The following is a 21,645-nucleotide window of genomic DNA, read 5'->3' on the forward strand; positions in this document are numbered from 1 at the left end:
GAGACCATCCTGGCCAACATGGTGAAACCCTGTCTCTACTGAAAATACAAAAATAAGCCAGGCGTGTGGTGTGCGCATGTAACCCCAGCTACTCGGGAGTGTGAGGCAGGAGAATCACTTGAACCAGGGAGGCGGAGGTTACAGTGAGCTGAGATCGCACCATTGCAGTACAGCCTGACAACAGAGCGAGACTCAATCTCCAAAAAAAAAAATAAAAAAAAGTTTTCCATACCAAATCCTTTTCCACTTGAAAAAGGCACCTTCTTAACCAGTTTACATTTTAAATGCTTAAGGTTTTGTCTGTTTCATGTTGCTTTTTAAAAAAATAATCTTCATAATGACCCATATTATAAGATGCTGATTAAAATTGTTTAGGTTCACTGTTTTTCTTTGTAGCATATTGTTATGGAAATATTTTCACCCCCTCACTTCCTCCTGCCACAGAAACAAAAGGAAATATAGCAAGTCTAATTTTGACGTTTAGTAAAAATGACAGAAAATGATGCATCTTGTGGTGGTTCAATTTTCTTGATGTCCCGAAGTTCTGCTAAGTACTAGGCCTTCCACCGGGTGCTCACATGAAAATGAAGGGCTTGTGAAATGCATCTCCACCAAAACGGCTACCAAGTTCTTTACACTTCAAAAATTAGACTTCACACTTACATGAAATAGAATATTGGTTCTGGACAAGGATGGTCCATTCAGGTTCATCCAAGGAAATCATAAAACAAGCCCGACGAGTGTGGGTGGTGACCCAGCACCATTGGCATCCTGGGACAGTTCTCAATGTGGTTGTGATGGGCAGACATCCAGTTGCTTCCAGCCCTGGAGTGGCACACATCTGCAGAGTCATAGGAATTTCATATAGAAGATGTACTTAATGTGGTGGTTGGGCACCCCATACAGCAGGAGTTTAAGGATTTAGTAGGGGACGTGGGCTTTCTGGATTTTATGGACACCCGAGTCCTCACTCAGCCTTTTAAGCAGTCGTGGCAAATCATTGACCCTTTCGTTCAGTACTTCCCCTGTTTGTAAAATTGGACTCCTAAGACTTCCTCCTCAACTTAGCCATGTAATTATGTCCTGATGTTAACTGAATGATGATTTTTACAGTGTTTGGGGGCTCCTGTACTGGAGGAACAGTGTAAATATAATACACTGTTAGCACGATATTGACTGACAGTGAGGCCGGCAGTTATGGTGGGCGTTGTTGTTATTTTTTGCCTCACTGACCAAATCCTTCTCTCTCCTCCTCTTTGTCTTTCTCTTCCTCTCCTTCCCTCTTCTCTCCCTTTTCTTCTTCCTTCCTTTCACACTGTCCTGCCCATACAAAAAGGATCAAGAGAAACAGCCTTTAATGTTGGACCTCTCAGCTCTGCCACCCGCACCAGAGCCAGCCTGCCCTCATCACCCCCGCCCCTTTCTCTTCACTGTGGCCTCAGTCATATTTGAATGTGAATCAAATCCAGTCACATCCTTCACCCTTGAAAAAATAAATTTTATTTTGAAGTACCTTCTACACACACGGGAGGAGTTGAAGGAGGGAGCCAGCGGGAGAATACAGATGCCCACCGTCCGGTCTAAGCCTCAGACCTGCCAGGCTAGCAAAGCCCCCGCCACAGCCCCAGGCCTGCCTCCCTGTGGGGCCGGGGCACCGGGGATCCCACAGCTGTGCGGGTCCTGCCCGTGCCTCTCTTTGTGGTGTTCCTGCCTGCGTATGCTTCTCTAAGTGGGATGCTGAGTCCTGTTGATAGGACGGGAAGTGGGTACCGTCCTCATTGTTCAGAGAGGGCCCTTTCCCTGCTCCAGAGAGGGAAGAAAGCTGGATGTGGTCTGGGCACCAAACTGGCTTTGCTTTTCCTCAGAGTAGATGAGGATTCAGTAGGTGAAGTTGTGAGCTAATCTTTTTTTTTTTTTTTTCTGGAGAAAAGGTGTCACTCTGCCACCCAGGCTGGAGTGCAGTGTGGGTGGGGTGACTATAGCTCGCTGTAGTGTCAAGCTCCCAGGTTCAAGCCATCCTCCTGTCTCAGCCTCCCAAGTAGCTAGAACCACAGGCATGCACCAGCACACCTAGCTAATGTATTCGTTTGTTCTCACACTTGTTAGCGAAGACATACCTGAGACTGGGTAATATATAAAGGAAAGAGGTTTAATTGACTCACAGTTCAGCAAGGCTGGGAAGGCCTCAGGAAACTTACAATCATGGCGAAAGGGGAAGCAAACACGTCCTTTTTCACATGGCAGCAGGAAGGAGAATACGAGCCGCACGAAGGGGAAGGCCCTTATAAAATCATCAGGTCTCATGAGAGCTCACCCACTATCAGGAGAATAGCATGGGGGAAACCGCCCCCATGACTCAATTGCATCCCCATGACGTGGGGATTATGGGAACTACAGTTCAAAATGAGATTCGGGTGGGGACACAGCCAAACCCTATCAGCTAATTTTTAGATTTTTTTTTTTTTGTACAGATGGGGTCTCACTGTGTTGCCCAGGCTGGTCTCAAACTCCTGGGCTCAAGTGATCCTCCTGCCTCGGTTTCCTAAAGTGCAGGGATAACAGGTGTGAACAACTGCACCTGGTCTGTGAGCTAATCTTAAGAAGATGAGGGGTTCCCACACTTGCTTCTACGGATGTTGTAGCATGAACTCTCAGTACTGGAGGTCACATCCCTTAGAAATGTGGGCAGGGGTCAGTTGCTTCTTGTTTTCTGATTTTACAGCTTAGCTCTCAGGAGCAGGCTGAAATTCAGTGTTTCCTTGCAGTGAGATGAATGTTCTCATCTTGTCCAGGCAGCTTAGGACTCAACTCAGGAATCTCTTTAGTGTAGTCAAAATAAGCTGAATATTGTTAACAGTCTTGGTCTGGCTGACCTCGGCATTCTGTCCATAGGTTGCAAAGATGATAAAATGCTGTCTACATTTCCTTCTCACTAAAAGTGGCTAAAAATGTCTATCTTATCCATACTTTATTGATAGTTTGTGTGGGTATAGAATTTTAGGTGAGCTATCATTTGTCTCAAGAATGAGAGGTTTTGGCTGGGGCGTTGGTGGCTCACATCTGTAATCGCAGCACTTTGGGAGGCCGAGGCGGGCAGATCATTTGAGGTCAGGTGTTCGAGACCAGCCTGGCCAAAATGATGAAACCCTGTCTCTACTAAAAATAGGAAAAATTAGCCAGGCATAGTAGCATGCATCTGTAATCCCAGCTAATCAGGAGGCTGAGGTAGGAGAATTGCTTGAATCCAGGAGGCAGAGGTTGCAGTGAGCTGAGATTGTACCACTGCACTCCAGCCTGGGTAACAGAGCAAGACTCTGTCTCATATAAAGAAAAGCAGGAGGGGATTAGAATGTGGTGGTCAGCCCCTGGAGGGTGGCTTGTGGGCCGCTTTTCGTGCTGTAGTATTTCCTCTGTGGCTGGTTTCCAAGGGAGAGTTTTTCAGTCTCCCAGTGTCCCACCTGGGGCTCCAGGTCTGACTGCCAGTGTTCCAGGAGCCACATGGAGAGAAGAGGGCTGAGGTGCTGGCCTGCAGTATTGGCTGCTATCCCAGCCTCTTCAGAGAAGGCTGAGACAGGGATCAGGGAGACTGTGGAGGGGTCTAATCGCCTCTCCTTCCCAGTCACCTCCCCACGCTTATATCTTAAACTATCGACCTCCCAGTTTCAGACATACCTGGTGGGACTCGTTTCTGAGCCTTTCAAGGCTTCTGCAGGAGTCACTGTGTTGGCGCTCAGCTTTTCTGCTGAAGGCCTGGGATTTGGCTTTGCTGAATGTGTTAAATTACTCACTTCTTCTTCATCAGCTTTTTTACTTCCTTACCTTTGTGTGCTGAGTAGGTTTGTGTCTTTTTTTAAGAAAGTCTCTGGACTGTAGTTTTGGTTAAAGTTTAGGAGGAGGTGAAATGAATGTGGGTTTTCAGCCTGCTGTTTTAACCTGGCACCGCCATTGAAAAGAATCTTGTTGTTTGGACTCTAGGGTATGGTCACGCTGTCACATCCTTCCTGGACATGCTGAGCCTGGGGAGATTTTTCACTCACTCCCCTGTGCAGTGTCTCCGTCTGTGCCCCTCCTTGCTGTACCAGGAGGTGCACTTGTTATGTTTCTCTAACACCCTTTGTACCTTGATATGGTTTGTCTCTGTGTCCTCGCCCAAATCTCATCTCATAGCTCCCAGAATTCCCACATGTTGTGGGAGGGACCTGGTGGGAGATAACTGAATCATGGAATGGGTCTTCCCCGTGCTGTTCTCATGATAGTGAATAAGTCTCACAAAATCTGATGGTTTTAAAAATGGGAGTTTCCCTACACCAGCTGTCTTCTCTCGTCTGCTGCCATGTGAGACATGCCTTTCATTTTCCACCGTGATTGTGAGGCCTCCCCAGCCATGTGGAGCTGTAAGTCCAATAAGCCTCTTTCTTTTGTAAATCGCCCAGTCTCGGGTACATCTTGATCAGCAATGTGAAAACGGACTAACGCATACCTGTTTTGTTCTCTCTGTTAAAGTCCGACTCATCCTTTGTTCTCAAATATAGATTCCCTAAAGGAATCCTTCTCCGGACCCCTGAACCTGGCCCAGATGAACTTGAGCCTCTATTGGTGTCTTTTAGCAGCTTGTTCTGTCCCAGTTATGCTTAATCATTTGTGCAGCACCTTGTATAATACTGATCTCTTTTCACCTAACTTTGAAGCTCTAGAAAGGCAAGGACTGTGTCTTTCTTGTCCATTCTTAGAACATGCTTTCTTGACATAGTAGCACTCATTAAATACCTGTCCAATAAATGCGTGAATTCATGGACATGTGTCTTCAACTCCTTGAATTTATTTTTTTTTATTATCTTTTTTTTGGGGGACAGTCTTGCCCTGTCACCCAGGCTGGAATGCAGTGGCATGATCTCAGCTTGGCCCCCTGCAACCACCGCCTCCTGGATTCAAGCGATTCTGCTGCCTCAGCGTCCCAGGTAGCTGGGATTACAGGTGTGCACCACCAGGCCCAGCTAATGTTTTTTGTATTTTTAGTAGAGACAGGATTTCACCATGTTGGCCAGGCTGGTCTTGAACTCCTGAACTCAAGCAATCCATCCACCTCAGCCTCCCAAAGTGCTGGAATTATAGGCGTGAGCCACCATGCCTGGCTTGAATTTAAAATTTTTGAGTTCATGCATATAGATTAAATGGATATGCACACTTATTTAGAGGTATGAATACTAAGACTCAAAAGGTATACACATTAATCATCCTAATATATTTGTAATTAAAAATTAACTAATTCATTAAACATTTATTGTCTTTGCACAAAGCTATTATGTGATGTTGACCTGATTCCAGAGTTTAATAGTTTGTTCATATTTTCCAAAATATAATTACCTTACCTTCTTCCCTTACTTTAATTTCTTCCCATGAGAATTCAGACTATTATTTTGATAGGGTATGTGAGAATTATCATCTTATTCAATATTTTGTGCATAATTAAGAAGTGCTTTAAGAGTAGATACTGAATATTACTTTTGGGCCTCTCATGAGGCAGGATGTGGGGTTAGACACTTTATAAATAGACATTAGTTGCATTGAATATTATGTGTTCTTAAAGCTGGTGAGATACCTTCATAAATGTTTTCTCTTATTTCAGTTCAATGGAAGAGACATGGGAGGTCTCTTAACTATATTTTGTAATGAGTGAGAATCTACATGTTTAATTTGGAGGGTGTGAGAACATGTTTGCAAAGGCTGCTGTCACAAATTCCCGTGGACTGGATGACTTAGAATGACAGAAATTTGTTCTCTCGTGCTTCTGGAGACTAGCGTGTGAAATCAGGGTGTCGGCAGGACCACACTGCCCGAAGGCTCAGGGCGGAAGCAGAGGTCGGCTCTGCCTTCCAGGGTTGCCTGTGTCCTGGGCTTTGCTTACCACCTTCCTCAGTTCCCTGCCTCCACGTTCACATGGCCTTCTCCACATCTGTCCAAATTTCTCTCTGCTTACAAGACAACCGTCATTTGACTGGCCCTGTGTGAATTCCGTCCAACTTTGTCTTAACTCGATTGCATTTACAAAGACCCCATTTTCAAATAAGGTTGCATGATAGCTTCTGGGTGAGTACGAATTTGCAGGGAGACACTCTTCAACCCAATCTGATCGCATTTCATGTATGTTCAGAATCTTAGAAATAACACAGTGGTACTCTCTACTGAGTTCCTCTGGTTACACAAAGTAAAGGTCAGAGAAATGGTGTGGATGCACGGGATGAGGATCAAACTGTCTTAGCCATTGGTTCATTTATTAAAACAACAACAAAAAAAGGAAAAACCAAAAAAAAAGCAAGAGAGGTTTTCTCTCTTAAGTTTTTAGAAGTTCCAGCAAGCAGTATTCTTTTTGCAGGATCCAAAAGGAGACACACAAACACACACACACACACACACACACACACACACACACACACTTTTTTTCCTGTTATCACTGTTTGATCATCACTGTTTCTCAGCAGGCAGACTTCTTTCTAGTTTCTTTCATTATGGTAAAAGGAATATGTGTTTGAATTCAGCAGTGAAGTCATCTGAGAGGCATGTTGTTATGGAAAATTGCCATAGTGTTCAGCTGTTACGAGACAGAAGTCAAAGCTAAGCACATTTAATGGCTGGAGACAAGCAGTATTTCCAAGCAGCTCTTTTAATTATTTTTATGCTTTAGATGAAATGGATATTTGGATGGGATGAGTCCCACTATGCTGCGGTTGCTGACGTTGGGGGATGTGTCCACACGTCTGTGTGGTTGTCTGTTGGTGTCTGTGCGTGCAGTCTGATCCAGCTCCTGGGTAGGCGTTCCTTTCTGTCTGGAATGCAAACAGGAACTGTGTGAAAACAAACTCATGATTAATATTTCTACTGTTATTTACCTTTGATTGAAGAGATCATTCTGAATAGCTTCGGATGCCATATTTTACTGGGAATTCTGACTTCCTTATTTGGAAAATACAGATCATTTCCAAAATGTACACTCAGTTGAAGGATGGACAGTTGATGAAATAGGTTTAAAAAGACCCAGAGGACATTAAAAGCCTCATTTGATTGACAAATTAATAATGACTTTATTTTCTTGAAGACCAACCCCATTATTTAGAGGCCTGAAAGATTTGCCAAAACTATCCATACACTATCCACGTCCATAACAAGTCTGTAGAGGTGACTGCACTGCACATCGCCATGACTCTCAGTGGATTTTAATGTCTCTGCATCACACAGCTGGGTGATTCTCAGCTTTTGGAACAAAACGAAATTTTCCTTTTAAAAATCAACTTAAGATATGTTTAAAAAGTAGGTAAAGGCCAGGTGTGGTGGCTCATGCCTGTAATCTCAGCACTTTGGGAGGCCGAGGTGGGTGAATCACCTGAGGTCACGAGTTTGAGATCAGCCTGGCCAACATGGCGAAACCCCGTCTCTATTAAAAATACAAAAATCAGCTGTGCGTGGTGGTGGGCACCTGTAATGTAATCCCAGCTACTCGGGAGGCTGAGGCAGAAGAATCACTTGAACCCAGGAGGTGGAGGTTGCAGTGAGCCGAGATCGCACCACTGCACTCCAGCCTGGGTGACAAAAATAAAAAAGTAGATAAAACTTTTCTTTGACATAGTCACATTGACCAATTTTGCAGCCTTGGGAAACCATCATTTGATTAACTTATGACATATCCCAATGTCCACTCAAGCAAAATGCCCCAGTTTCCATAAAAGCTTTTTATTTTTGTCTTTTGCAAAGAACTACTAGGACAGGTTTCTGTCAGTTTGTTTCTGTCATCAAACAATGAAGTTTATTACAGGACAAACTCAGTCTTTTGGTCAGTGATGTCTTTGTTGCCTCAGTTTTCCAGTTCACTAAATGTATACTAAGAGACCACTAAAGGATTCTTGAGGGCTTGGTAAGTTTTAAAACAAGAGCTAACGGAGACTAGAAAATAAAAGCCTATCAGTAATTGTAACATGTCACGTGTCTGACATTTACAAGCCTCCCTATTACTTTTCATTCCCAGCAGTTCTTATAAATGGTATTCTACATCTGAGATCCTACATGTTTGCAAATGTTAAATTGTACAAGTTTCACTGACAACTCATTTGTCCATCAAAAAGAGCTACAAATAAGAAACAGCAATTCCTAATTTTCTAGTTAATGGAAATAAAATATTATTTCCTTAGAGGAATACAGAAATACAGCCCAGAGAAGACAAAGCTTTCCAGCTCACTTCACTCATGACCACACCTTGTAACAGCAAGGAAGGGACATATGTGAAATGTCACTAACATCTGTGATCCTTTTTTTATCCTTTAAAAAAGGGAAATTGTTGGAACCTTTTTGTGTTACTTAAAAAAAAATTGAAAATCTCAGTGTGTTTGAAATTCTAAATGAGCTACTCAGAGATTTGCCTTAGAGTGCAGGGAATTATAACTGCACTTCTTTGGGAGGCTGAGGCAGGCAGATCACTTGAGGTCAGGAGTTCCAGACCAGCCTGGCCAACATGGTGAAATTTCGTCTCTACTAAAAATGCAGAAATTAGCCAGAAATCACTTGAACCTGAGAGGTGGAGGTTGCAGTGAACCGAGATCGCGCCACTGCACCCCAGCCTGGGCAACAGAACGAGACTCTGTCTCAAAAAAAATGAAAACAAAACAAAAAAAGGACAACTGCACTTGAGTCCGAACCCTTGGCATCCTCCTTGTAGCCCCTCTCTGCCTCACACCTGTGTGTGGGGGATCCCCACGTCTGCCCCAGGTTTGGTAATTTACTGAAAGTACTCATAGGATTCAGAAGTCGTTACACTCACGGTTATAGTTTATTACAGTGAAAGGATAGAAAGCAGAATCAGCAATGGGGTGAAGTCCAGAAAACCAGACAGAAGCTTCCAGAGCCCGCTCCTGGAGGTGTCACACAGCACCCAGCTGTGACAAGAGGTGCCAGATACTCTTCTACCAGGGCAAGTCCTTAGAGATTCAGTGCTCCGGGTTTTTTCTGGGGACTGTTCCCATAGGCACCCTCTGCCTGGCACAGACCAGAATTCCCCACTCTTAGAAGGAAACCATAAACCAGATTGTTTGCACACACATTTTAGACACAGCGAACTTCTCTTATATTTAGGAAAAGTTTTAGATTGGAGTAAGCTATTTTTTATCAGTCACATTTCCAGGTTGCAGCCATAGACCCCCCTTGCAGGCGAGCCCCGTCTATGAGGATCACAGCCTCAGGCCTCCCAGGTGAACCCTTCTCTGCACACTTCCTTTCCACCCAGCAGCAAATCCTGTTGGTTCTCCCTTCAAACTCCGTCCTGAACTCAGTCTTCTCTATGGCCTTTGCCACTGCCCAAGTCCAGGCCACCATCTCTGTCCCATGGACTGTCCTGTCAAGCCAGAGCTTGTTTCCTGGCTTCTAGTCATTGCGTCCCCCGATTGCAGCCAGAGGACTTCTGTTGAAACTGAAGTCAGATGGAGCCCCACTTTTGCTCCTGCCTCCCTGTGGCAGCCATCTCATCAGGGCGGGATGCCCGGGTCCAGGCGCCTGACACTGGAGGCCCCACATACCTGCCGTTCCCCTTCCAGCTTCCCACTGTCCCAATGACACCTGCTTACTCCTGCCTCAGTCCTTTGTATAATGCCTGGTCTGCCTGGAAGGTCACCCCCAGATTCCTGCATAACCCCTTCCCTCACATCCTACGGGTGTCTGCTTAAAATTAGAAAACCCTGGACTGGGTGCGGTGGCTCACACCTGTAATCCCAGCACTTTGGGAGGCCGAGGCGGATGGATCACCTGAGGTCAGGAGTTCAAGACGAGCCTGGCCAACATGGTGAAACCCCATCTCTATTAAAAATAAAAAAATTATCCGGGCATGGTAGCACTTGCCTATAATCCCAGGTACTAGGGCGGCTGAGGCAGGATAATTGCTTGAACCCAGGAGGCGGAGGTTGCAGTGAGCCGAGATCGTGATATTGCACTCCAGCCTGGGCGACAGAGCAAGACTCTGTCTCAAAATGAATGAATGAATTGAATGAATGAATGAATAAAAAATCCCACTCTGTGCCACCATCTCCCCTTCTGTGCACTCTCCCTGCTATCCTGGTTCATCACTGATCTCAGCGCTTATTCCCCCGAGTGTTATATAGCGCTTTGACTTTTACTTTTTTAAATTTAATTTAAATGGTGTTTTGTGTACGGCCTCCTTCCCCTAGCTAGAATGCAGGCTCCGCGAAAGCCAAGTTTGTATTTTCGTGACTGCTTTATCCCCAGGGCCTTCAGCAGCACCCAGGACCTCATCAGTTCTCAGCAAATATTCTTCAGTGAGGATTCACGAAGCAATAAGTCCAAAAATTAACTTAGAAGAATCAAAGCGTAGGAGAGGTCATCACTATAACTTAAATTCAGCAAGCCTCCTATGAGTGATTCTGAATAATAGGGATGACTAGCCTAAGAGGGGAATGGTTCCATTTATGGGATGGTGAGTTTACATCTAAGGATGGCACTTTTGTAATCAGCTAAAAATACCCCAGCTCAGTTCTTTGCTAAGAAGAGAAAAGAGTTGAGAGCACAGAGAAGAATGTTCGGGAGGAATTGAAATTAAGAAGACATCTCAGGGGCCAGGCGCGGTGACTCACACCTGTAATCTCAGCACTTTGGGAGGCCAGGCGGGAGGATGGCTTGAGCTCAGGATTTCTAGAGCAGCCTGGGCAACATGGCAAAACCCCATCTCTACACAATATACAAAAATTAGCTGGGCGTGGTGACGTGTGCATGTAATCCCAGCTACCTGGGAGGCTGAGGCAGGAGAATCACTTGAATGCGGGAGGCAGAGGTTGCAGTGAGCTGAGATGGTGCTGCTGTACTCCAGTCTGGGCGACAGAGCGAGACTTCATCTCAGAGAAGGGAGGAAGGGAGGGAGGCAGGTAGGGAGGGAAGGAGGGAGGGAGATCTCAGCATTAAAAAAGAAACCAAAACATAAATAAATTAAAATCACAGCATTAAAAAAAAAAAAAAGATCATGTTCCATGAAATCCCATTGCTCACAAACCTGAAATGTCAAGGTTTGCTGCTTGTTGAAAGTGATCACGGACTAGGCTTAATGTTGTGTACACATGTTGTATGTGAGCTTTTTTTTCTCTCTTTTTTAAAGTGTCTGACTTTTCAGATTGTTTGATCTGGGCACTGACCTGCCACTGTATACTGTTTTCTAACTAAACAAAGAGAGAATAGAGACACAAGGAATTCGAGGAATAAGCTCAGGAGAGCACTCTTGTCCGGGGATACGGTTGGCATCCAGGGTTTCTGCTTTTTTATAGGCAGCTAATTCTTTTCTGCTGAATCAATCGCTCTTTCAGGTCATGCTTCTCAGTAGTGTATGTAACTGACAGGTGAGGTGTGGCTGGGCAGTGACTCCCTAGTGCTTCCTGCTTATTTCCATTTTATTTGAAGCCAAGGAGAAGTTTGTTTTTGATGTGAATTGTATGCCCAGGATACTAATTCCAATCCATTCTCTTATCACCTCCCTGACCAGTTTCTCATCAGAATCTGCACCTCACAGAGGTTACGGAGATCCAAAGTCACGATAACTGAGGCTTGTACTTCATCTGGACTCAGAACAGAGCAAATGCGTGCCTGGTCTAAGTACTTCCATAAAATACTCAGTGTCTTGGTGTCCTCCTGTAGCTCAGTCTCTGTCGTCTTTGACATAAGTATCGAGATAATACACACATCACTGATAAGGGATAAAAGGCACCCTGGAAATCCGTAAATAAAGGACTAGCAGTCATGGCAGTGCACTGGGTTGAGTCTGGTTTGGTTGGGTCTGAAACTGTACCTGGAATGCTTTCTTGTAGTATCTTGCTTTCTCTCTTTCTCAGTGTTTAATAAAGGAAGGGACGCAGACATGGAGAGAAGGCTAACTGATAGAAGAAATGCTGTGTGAGGCCATTTTTCCCCACACAAACAAAGAAATAAAGCCTTCCCTTCACGGATGCCCTCCCTACTAAAGTGTTCACACTGCTCGTAGCACTGAAGATTCCACATCCAATGATTTTTTTTCAGTGTTTTCTTAGCTTTGAATGAGGTACCTGTCAGTGTGATTATAGACTTAACCCTTAGGAGGGAATCTCTCCTGTATTTTAGCATCGGAGACCTAGATTAAAGGCTGAGGAGAGAAGATTAAATGTGGCCAAGAGAGAGAAGCTTTTCTTTCTCTTTCTATCTGGTACAGCCAAAGGGGTAAGGAAGACGCGGGCTTCTCTTACGATAGACTGTGAGGCTGCAGTTTCTATGGTGACTGGTTTCTTTTTCCCTTATTCAGCAGCTAAATGCAGCAGCACTCAAAACCCTTGTAGCTTAGTTTGGCCTTCAGGTGAGACACTTACGTTCTCCCGGCATTTCCTTAAGCCCCTATGTGGAGACAGAGCTTCATTTTTTGCCCAAGTCATTTAGCAAATAATGTTTGTGGGATGCCTGATGGATGTCTCCTTCTCATCACATTATCCCCAAATGGCTTTAAAAGAGAGGCTGTTGGCTGGGCGTGGTGGCTCACGCCTGTAATCCCAACATTTTGGGAAACCAAGGCAGATGGATCACGAGGTCAGGAGTTCAAGACCAGCCTGGCTAACATGGTGAAACCCCGTCTCTACTAAAAATACAAAAATGTCCTGAGCATAGTGGCGTGTGCCTATAATCCCAGCTACTCGAGAGGTTGAGACAGGAGAGTCACTTGAACCCTGGAGGCGGAGGTTGAAGTGAGCCAAGATCGCGCCATTGCACTCCAGCCTGGGGGACAAGAGAGAAACTCTATCTCAAAAAAAAAAAGAAAGAGAAGTAGAGGCTGTTCTGATGGTAGGTGATTTTGTTAGCAGACTGGTGCACGTCCCTCTGTGATCTTGGTGCCACTGACTGAACTTGTAAGGTTTGTACCCCGTGACTGGAGCCAGGTCTGTTCTCTCAGTCATCCCTGGTGTCTGGGCCTGAAAGCACAGTCCTGCAGAGCGCGTGCTGCTCTACCTCCTCTTGCCATTCCCGTTTCTTTACAGACTTGAAGAGGTTTGTTAAACAGAATCTCTTTGGGTGGAAAACCCCAGAGGAGTCCAGTTTGTTGAATGCCCGTCCCTGGCAACATACAGAACTGCGAGGTGGGGCTCGTCTGCGGGATCCTTTCTGTCTTCTCAGTTTTTTTTTTTTTTTTTTTTGAGATGGAGTCTTGCTCTGTGGCCCATGCTGGAGTGCAGTGGCGGGATCTCCGCTCACTGCAAGCTCCGCCTCCAGGGTTTACGCCATTCTCCTGCCTCAGCCTCCCGAGTAGCGGGACTACAGGCGCCCGCTACCTCGCCCAGCTAGTTTTTTGTATTATTTTAGTAGAGACGGGGTTTCACCATGTTAGCCAGGATGGACTCGATCTCCTGACCTCGTGATCCGCCCGTCTCGGCCTCCCAAAGTGCTGAGATTACAGGCTTGAGCCACCGCGCCCGGCCGCCCTCTGGGTTCTTGAACTGAAGCATGTGAATTCCCTGGCAAAAAAGGACCAGCGGGGCCATCTAGTTTTTACGAGTATTGGAGAAAATCTTACAAGAGACGCACTAAAGAGGGTAACATTGGTCAAACAATAAATGTAACTATAAAAATCACAAAAATCCAGATCTATATAGAGTTTGCTATCGCAGCTGCTTGATCACTGGGGCCTGAGCTCCGCCGCCTGCAGTCCGTTAGATAGCAACTTGCTTTTAATCCTAAACGTTAAGAATTTAAGAATTTAGTCAACTTTCAGTTTTCTGCTCCCGGAGTTCTCACTCCCAAATAGCTTCTGCTTACTGTAGATAATTCTGGCTCTTGCCAGTTCCTGGGATTGCAGAAAGGGTGAGATAATATTAGCCTGAACTTAGTGTAATTGGTGTATGGGATGTGGAGGTGTGCAAAGGGGATCCATCTCTTGTTTATAAAACTAGACCCATTTCAAAGTGTTCATTGTGCCAGATTTTTATTTTTGGGGGGTTTTCTATTCCATTCTCTGTTAATAAAAATAATTAAGAAAAGATTATAATTCTTTTATCTACGGAAGATGTTATTGTGGATTTAAGCCACAGTAAAATTGTTTGGAGGTGGCTCCCCCACCACTCCGCCCCCCAAAAAAACACACCAAACACACTAAACGGGTGGCAAGTTAGGCCACCCGTTTAAGCCCAGTAGTGGCTTTCGTGAACAGACAGTTGCCAATAGCAGTGTCTCCAGTGAGGAACGTGATGTAAAGAGAAGTTTGAGCTTCTCTCTTTTAACTTTAGGACTTCAGAGGTTTGAGAGATAATGGGAAATGAGGACCCCATGTAATAAGGGAGCCCAGTGGTGATGCCATGCCACCGGGCCTTGCGCTTTAGCACTCTCCCTCCTGCCCCCAGGTAGGGTACACTGAGGAGGTTGGCGTGCTTTGCTGGGTGTAAATAAAAGATGTGGAGACCGTTCATTCCCGAGCTTTCTCTCTTCTGTCCTTCCGCCAGCCACCCTGCTTTGAATCTGCCTGTCTCAGTGACATAAAGTCAAGGATAAGATAAAATCTGCCTCCAGTTTTGTCGCCAGTGCCATTTATAAACAGAAAGGCCAGCACGAACACGTCAGATGAACCTTTACATGAATATATGATGTCCTGCGTTTAACAACTTGATAAAAGGAATGGCTAAGTTTAGGAGAGTGGAAACCTGCTTTAAAGCTCCTTAATATTTAACAAGATCGTGCACTTGTGGTGACCTGCAGAGTCTCTAGATCACAACAGGATTTGTTCTTTTCCCTGCCGGCATCTCGATTCTCCTGAAAGTAAATCCATCCAGACATGCCTGCATGCGTAACCCCACTCAGCAAAGGGATCAGAACATTTGGTCATTTTGCTTGTGAGTCTGTCCTGATTGATGCACTCCCTGAGCCTCAGTCATTGCTGAGCATCTGATGATTCTGAGAGATTGCAGGTCTGTAAACAATGGGACAGGGAGCAAGGCATGGCCGGAGTGTTACAAACCCTGGCTTTCTGTGTGATAAGCCACTCACCTTGAGGACGTTTTTGGAATGTGTATTAACCTTTCAGTCCTTTCGGGATAGCATAAAAAGGTACAGAAGGCAAAACATAATTGAAGCCGTAGGTGAATCAGAGGAACTCCAACAGCATTCTCCACTGGAAAGTGTTGCAGTGAATTGATGAGCGAGTTTCTAATGATTCGCACCCACAGGCTGCAGACCTTGTGCTGGGTACTGCGCACATACTGTCTCACATCCCACAGTAACTTGACTTGGGAGGCATTGGGAGTCTTACTGGTTACGCTCAGAAATTGCCAGGCTCAGAGAAGTTAATTTCTAGTCATACCTCATGCAGAGAGAACATGGGTGAGCCAGGATGCACAGATGCACCTCAAACCCAAGGTCACACTTTTTTTTTTTTTGATGTTTCTTTTGTCCCAGTTTTCAGAAGTAAACTGGGATATTTAAAGGCTGCACAAACTCAGTATTATTATAACAAAGAACCAGAAAATGAATTTTGAGAGTATTAAGTGTTGCCTGTTCAGTATGGTATTTGAACTGGAGTATGTTGCTCAACTCCTTGTTACTCAGTTGCTTTTGACAAGGGCTCTCCTGGGATTTTGGCCAGGATGATTTTTTATTGTACTAAGTAACAGCTGCCCCTCCCCCTTGCCAAATAAATATCTGCAGTGGGGAATGTGGTAGATGCCCCCTGTGTAGAATTAGAACCAGTGGTGTAAGCCCGAAGAGTGGCCCCATTTTTCTTGTCAGTGATTGGCTTAGGAAGAAGTTTGTGACCGATTTGGGTCAAAAATACATGAGGACATCTGCTGGTGGTTTCTGGAATAGGTTTCCTTGCTTTGAAGAAGCAGCATAGGGAAGAGGGGCCCTTGCTCTGCCTGAGAGGCCTGGAGCTTCTGCAGCCATCTTGAGCCCATGAGGGAGGAGCTGGACTGGGGAAAGCTGTCATATCTAGGGTGTGGAAGGAGGGGGATAAAAAGAGCCGGGGCCGTTTCTGACATTGCTTATGGCTCTGTTCACCAGTCTTGAGCTGCCTTTTCTCTGGACCCCTTTGCTATGTGAGATAATGGATTTCCTTATGGTTTATACCAGGTGGAGCAGGGTTTTCTGTCTGGTCTTTGCATGAGAAGGCTCCTTAATAGATAAAGGCTTCCTTAGGGACCAGAACCATTTTAGGTGACTAGTCTGCTTGTCTGCCGGTTGGAAATGATTGCTTACTCCTTGCAAACGGAGAACCCATTGTTGCCATAGTGGTAGTAGGCTGGTGGGTTAAGGAGTACTTGAGTTATTGTCATCGTCCTATGCATGCAAAGCATCTCTTGTACCACCACATTGTGGTCACCATTGTTTATGGTTATTGCTGTCATTCATAACAGCGCCTTTGAATTTTATACACTAGACATTCAAAGTGGAGGCAGTGGGAGGGTAACAGCAGCACCAGGTCTGCAGTGTAGACTAGCACAAATGTAGGTAAGGATTTCCAGGTCTTGCTGAGACAGCATCAGAGTGAATCAAGATTAACAGGGATGGCTGGCACCGCTGATCACACCAAGGGCCTGAAGGGTAGGTACTAGAGTGAGTTAATGCTGGAGACAGAGGCAGAGAGAATCCATTGATGCTGAGGAAGCTCATCAGAAGTGTAGGGGGAGGAGACCACAAGGTCAGGTGTCTCATCAATAATACCTGACTTTTCTCTTAACCGAATCTGAATCAGTGGTTCTCAACTCAGGGGCCAGGGGCATGTGCCCTTCAGTGGACATGTGGCAAAGCCAGGAGACACTGCAGTTGTCCCAGGTGGGGGATGCAGTCAGCATCTAGTGGATAGATGCCAGAGATGCAGTTGCAACATCCTACAGTGGTAGAACAGTCCCCCAACAAAGAGTCTGGCCCCGAAAGGTCAATACTGTTGAGGTTAATCATCCCTGTTTCTCACCTGGGAATGGTTGGTGGAGGGAAGCCGAGGGTGGCTGGGGTGTGAGGAAGGCTCTGGAGACTGAAGCTGTTATTAGATCCAGTCCAGGCTGCCTGGCAGTGGACACTTCCCAGTGGGGAGGCTTCCCACCTGTGGCAGAGCACGTAGAGGGGTTTGCAAGCTCTCTGTGTTTACTGGCCTCCACATTGGTGTCTGGGAAGGGCAGAACAGAAGCTCAGACTGGTGGGTGGAGAAGTTTTGCACCTTCCCAGCTCTTGCTTCTTTCTCTGAAGCATGCTGGCATCATGTTTCCATGACAGCAGTTGAGTTAATGCATTTAGGGGCCCCTCAGTGTCCACCACATCCTGCCTGTTATAAATCGTGTGGTTCAGGTTGTAATCTATGATACTATGGTACTACATTTCTCATTACTATTTTTTAATTTGCCTGAACGCACAGCTACTAGATAAAATCGCTCTTTACATCTGTAAGTAAAAAATAGAAATGCTTATTAGTGTTCAGCAATAGATTTTAAAATTACATTTTTGTTACAAATATTTCACTGGCTAAATGGAAATGAGTGTAATCAAATTGAAATGTCATAATACTATTGATTTAATAAATGCTGGCCTCCTAATATCTGTTTTTCAATGAAACTAGTATTACGGGAGTAATTTTCTAACGAACATCTGAGCACTAGGTCATTGGTAAAACAAAAGAATGATATCATAAATGGCTCTGGATGGTTTTTTTCAGCGGGACCTAGCATGCTGGTACGAACAGAGGAATTCAAGCGTAGTTCATTGTATATTAATTTGAATGTAATACTAACCAAAACCTTCCATTGACTTCACTGAAGCCTAGTCTTAGAAATTATGCAAATTAATGGAGGCTTTGAAAAGAAGCACATGCAATATTTGAGTTCCCTGTGGACCAAAAAACTGGCATGTTGGAACTGAAAAAATTATACTGTGCAGTATTTTTGTGTAAGTACAATACACTAAAAGATTTTGGTGCTTAAAAAAATTGGGCAAGGTGAATCCTATATCTGTTTTTTGTCTATTTTATTTTATATCCAAATGAGCCGAAAGGAAGAAGCAAAGAATTGAAGGTTGACACTGAGATTGCTGCTGCAGAAAGAGAATTTCCTGTAGCCTTTGATTGTGGAACTCAGGTTAAGAATTCAGTTCCTGGAGCCAGGCATGGTGGCTCACGCCTGTAGTCCCAGCACTTTGGGATGCCGAGGTGGTTGGATTGCTTGAACCCAGGAGTTTGAGACCAGCCTGAGCAACATGGCAAAACTCCATTTCTACAAAAAAAAACAAAAAATTAGCCAGGTGTGGTGGTGCACACCTGTAGTCCCAGCTACCCGGGAGGCTGAGGTGGAAGTACTGCTTGAGCCTGGGAGGCGGAGGTTGCAGCAAGCCCTGATTGCATCATTGCACTTCAGCCTGGGTGGCAGAGACCCTATCTCAATAATAAAAGATTTGATTTCTGCGTAAGGATGATTTCACTGCCTTTTTTTTTTTTTTACATGCAAATCCTCCCCAAGTACATTTTAATTTTGTTGTTTTAATTAACGAGAACTTGTTCTCCCCTGTGCCACATCTTTCACAATTTTTTATCATGTGAGATGTATTTATCTAATGAAGTGGGGATGGGAAGAGGCATTAGCTATTTTCGGAGTCTGTGATAGCCACATAATGACATTTTAAGAGCATAAGCTTCAGTTCTTCAAGCCCCTCAAGTGAATGTGGAGATGGGTCAAGTTCAGGCAGGCCCGGCAGACATGAATGTTCTTTCTTTTCTGTCTTGTCTTTCTCCTGTCTCTCCGTTAGTAATACTCTCCATTGCTGTCTGTAGATTAATACGCATAGCCATGTGTATACTGTATTTTATAAAGAACTTTACTGTTCACCCTGAAGCTTTGGCACCTGCCCTCTGGCAGCAACGTGAGTTGCTGCTGACTCATGGTGACTATATCCAGGCAGGTGTGTTTCTCCTGCAGCAATGGTTCACTCCTCCTGAATCCGGTGCTGTCCCTTTCCAGCCACGGCAACCACTGCCAAGACAAGGACTTCATTGGGGCAGATGTTGAAAGCAGTGGGTGACCGTGGGCAGTGAGTGCACCCAGGGCGGGCTCTGAGGTTGCGGGAACCTCCTGACCTCTGTTTTAAGTGAAAAAAGTGAGACATAAGCCAAAGCTATAAAGTCAGGACACCAAGATATTGAAGTTTGTCCATACTCCTTTTTCCAGCATGATACTGTACTTCCTGTTTCTCACTGCAGTTTTCTTTTCTTTTTTCTTTTTGTTTTTCTTTTTTCCTTTTTCTTTTTCTTTTCAGATGGAGTCTCGCTCTGTCGCCCAGGCTGGAATGCAGTGGCGCGATCACGGCTCACTGTAACTTCCGCCTCCTGGGTTCAAACGATTCCCCTGCCTCAACCTCCACAGTAGCTGGGATGACAGGCGCCCACCACCACACCCAGCTAATTTTTATATTTTTAGTAGAGATGGAGTTTAATGGTGTAGGCCAGGCTGGTCTCGAACTCCTGACCTCAGTTGTTTTCTAAGTAAATGTCCAGCTTTTCGGGGTCAGGAATCACCTCAACTACTTTCCTGTCCGTCCATTATAGGGTGGTGCCTATCACATGGCATTTAAAATACCAGTCACAGGTTGGGGTTGGTGTGGGCTTTGCAGCCATCCACATATGCTAGATTAACCACATTGATCAGAGTAGCCTGTCTTGGTTAACGTGGATAACATCGTGTGGAAGTAGGTATTGGTAGAGGATAATTTATGAAGCACTGTGAACATTTTGCTGCATGTATTTCCTAAATCTCCCTAAGTCTTCATTGCTTAATGTACAAACACACGAAAGTAGTCATGATATTTGCTAATTGTTGATGAAGGTTGTGACTGGTTCTAGATAAACATTGTGGAAGTAATTTTTAGGGCCGGAATGCACTCACATACTTTTTTCTTAAGCCATTGAAAAGTGCGAGGAATTAACAGCAAAACTTGGAGGTTTTAAGGAAGTGATCAGTGTTAGTAGCTATCACTTTTTAACTTAGTAGTAGCTTTCTTTGAAAGAAAATTTTAGGGACTCTAGGTAGATTGTAGTGGTATTGTTTGCCTGGACTGATTATCGATTTTTTAAAAATCCTTTTTGGTCTTTGTACCCTGGTCTATTATATAACCTGGTGGCTAGATGGTGGGCTCAGACTGAGTCAGGCTGCTTGGGCTTGAAGCCTGGCTTCTGTTGGTAGCTGTGTGCCCTTGCTTAAGCAGGGTGACTTCGTTTCTCTCTGTCTTAATTTCCTCCCGCAAGAGGGATTCCACCCCACAGTCTGTGTCAGCGGAAAGTGACAGTGCAGGGAGCGTGCCTGCCAGTGTTTACAACATGTTAGCTGTTTCTGTCCACTTGATATTACAGCCTGAGCTTCTCTTATCCAAAATGCCTGGGACCAGACGTGTCTCCGGGTTCAGATTTTGCAATATTTGCAGTACATTTGCCTGTTGAGCATCTGAAAACCCGAAATCGAAAAGGCTCCGATGAGCATTTCCTATGAGCGGCTTGTTGGCCCTCAAAGAGTTTCGGGTTTGGGGCTTGGGATTTTCAGAGTTGGGATGTCCAGTTTGTATACACAGAACCTAGTTAATCGCAGCAGAGTTACTACATCTTAGTAGGGGAGTGAGAACTGCTCGGGCTCTGGAGGGATGAAACCTGGGCGCAGAAAGGAAGTTGATGTAGACAGAACCTCTTTTATGGTGTCATTCCGCTGAAAATAAAGTTCCCTGAAGAGAGATTGCCACGGCAACCTGTTAAGACAGTCCTCCAATAAAATGAATGGCATTTTACTTTTGATCAATATGAAACTACTTTAGGGCAAAAATAAAAATGGGTAGTGATGAATGTGGATGGGAATGCCATTGCTGGCATTTATTAAAGGAGAGTAGTTTTTCTGTAGGCAATTTGACCGGACTCCAGTACTCTTAAGTAAACAGTATTTCTTGAATGTGACAGGCATATTTTTAAATCTACTAAGGACTTAGTAATATATCCTGATAACAGGAATAACATCATTCTTGATCCAATAATTGCAAAGTGTGAATGATTCTCTAGAGCTTTGCAAAGGCCAAGAATGTCTCTTTCAAACGACAGTGAATTTTGCATTATCTCTCAGTACGTAATTGGTCTGGCGAATCATCTTTAGGACCCAGGAACTCTCTCTGTCCTTAATATTGAGGATGATGAGTTGGGTGTTTGTGTAAATGAATGCATGCCCTCTGACTGCATTAACAGCCCGAAGTAAGTGGTCTGGGGTGAATAGATTTGTTTTTCAATGAGAATAGCTGCATCTTTTCTCATACATTAATATGGATGGACACTTACACCACAGAACTCAGCAGTTCTGTCTATTGGCTTATTTGGAAATTTTGTGGTGTTGAATCCTTCAATTATCATAAAAACTTGTTATTCCTTAGGAGTGTTAAGTGACTTCTTTTGCTTTTTAGATCATATTTAAATGCTTCTATCCAGTATGCAGAGCCCAGTCTCTGTGCATAAATTCACTGTGCCACCTTCCCAGAATCTTTTTTTTTTTTCTTTTTTTTTGTTTGAGACGAAGTCTCGCTGTGTCACCAGGCTGGAGTGCAGTGGCTCAATCTCGGCTCACTGCAACCTCACCACGCCCAGCTAATTTTTGTATTTTT

At 44.7% G+C, this 21,645-nt stretch overlaps 1 protein-coding gene across 2 annotated transcripts in view; it reads left to right on the forward strand.

Moving 5' to 3' along the window:
• SFMBT2 (Scm-like with four mbt domains 2) overlaps window positions 1-21,645 on the forward strand; it is a 255,408-nt gene that overhangs the window by 140,164 nt on the left and 93,599 nt on the right. The gene's annotated exons all lie outside the window — the stretch shown is intronic.

This window comes from Colobus angolensis, unplaced genomic scaffold (assembly GCF_000951035.1).
Source record: "Colobus angolensis palliatus isolate OR3802 unplaced genomic scaffold, Cang.pa_1.0 Scaffold432, whole genome shotgun sequence".
NCBI classification, from domain to species: Eukaryota; Metazoa; Chordata; class Mammalia; order Primates; family Cercopithecidae; genus Colobus; species Colobus angolensis.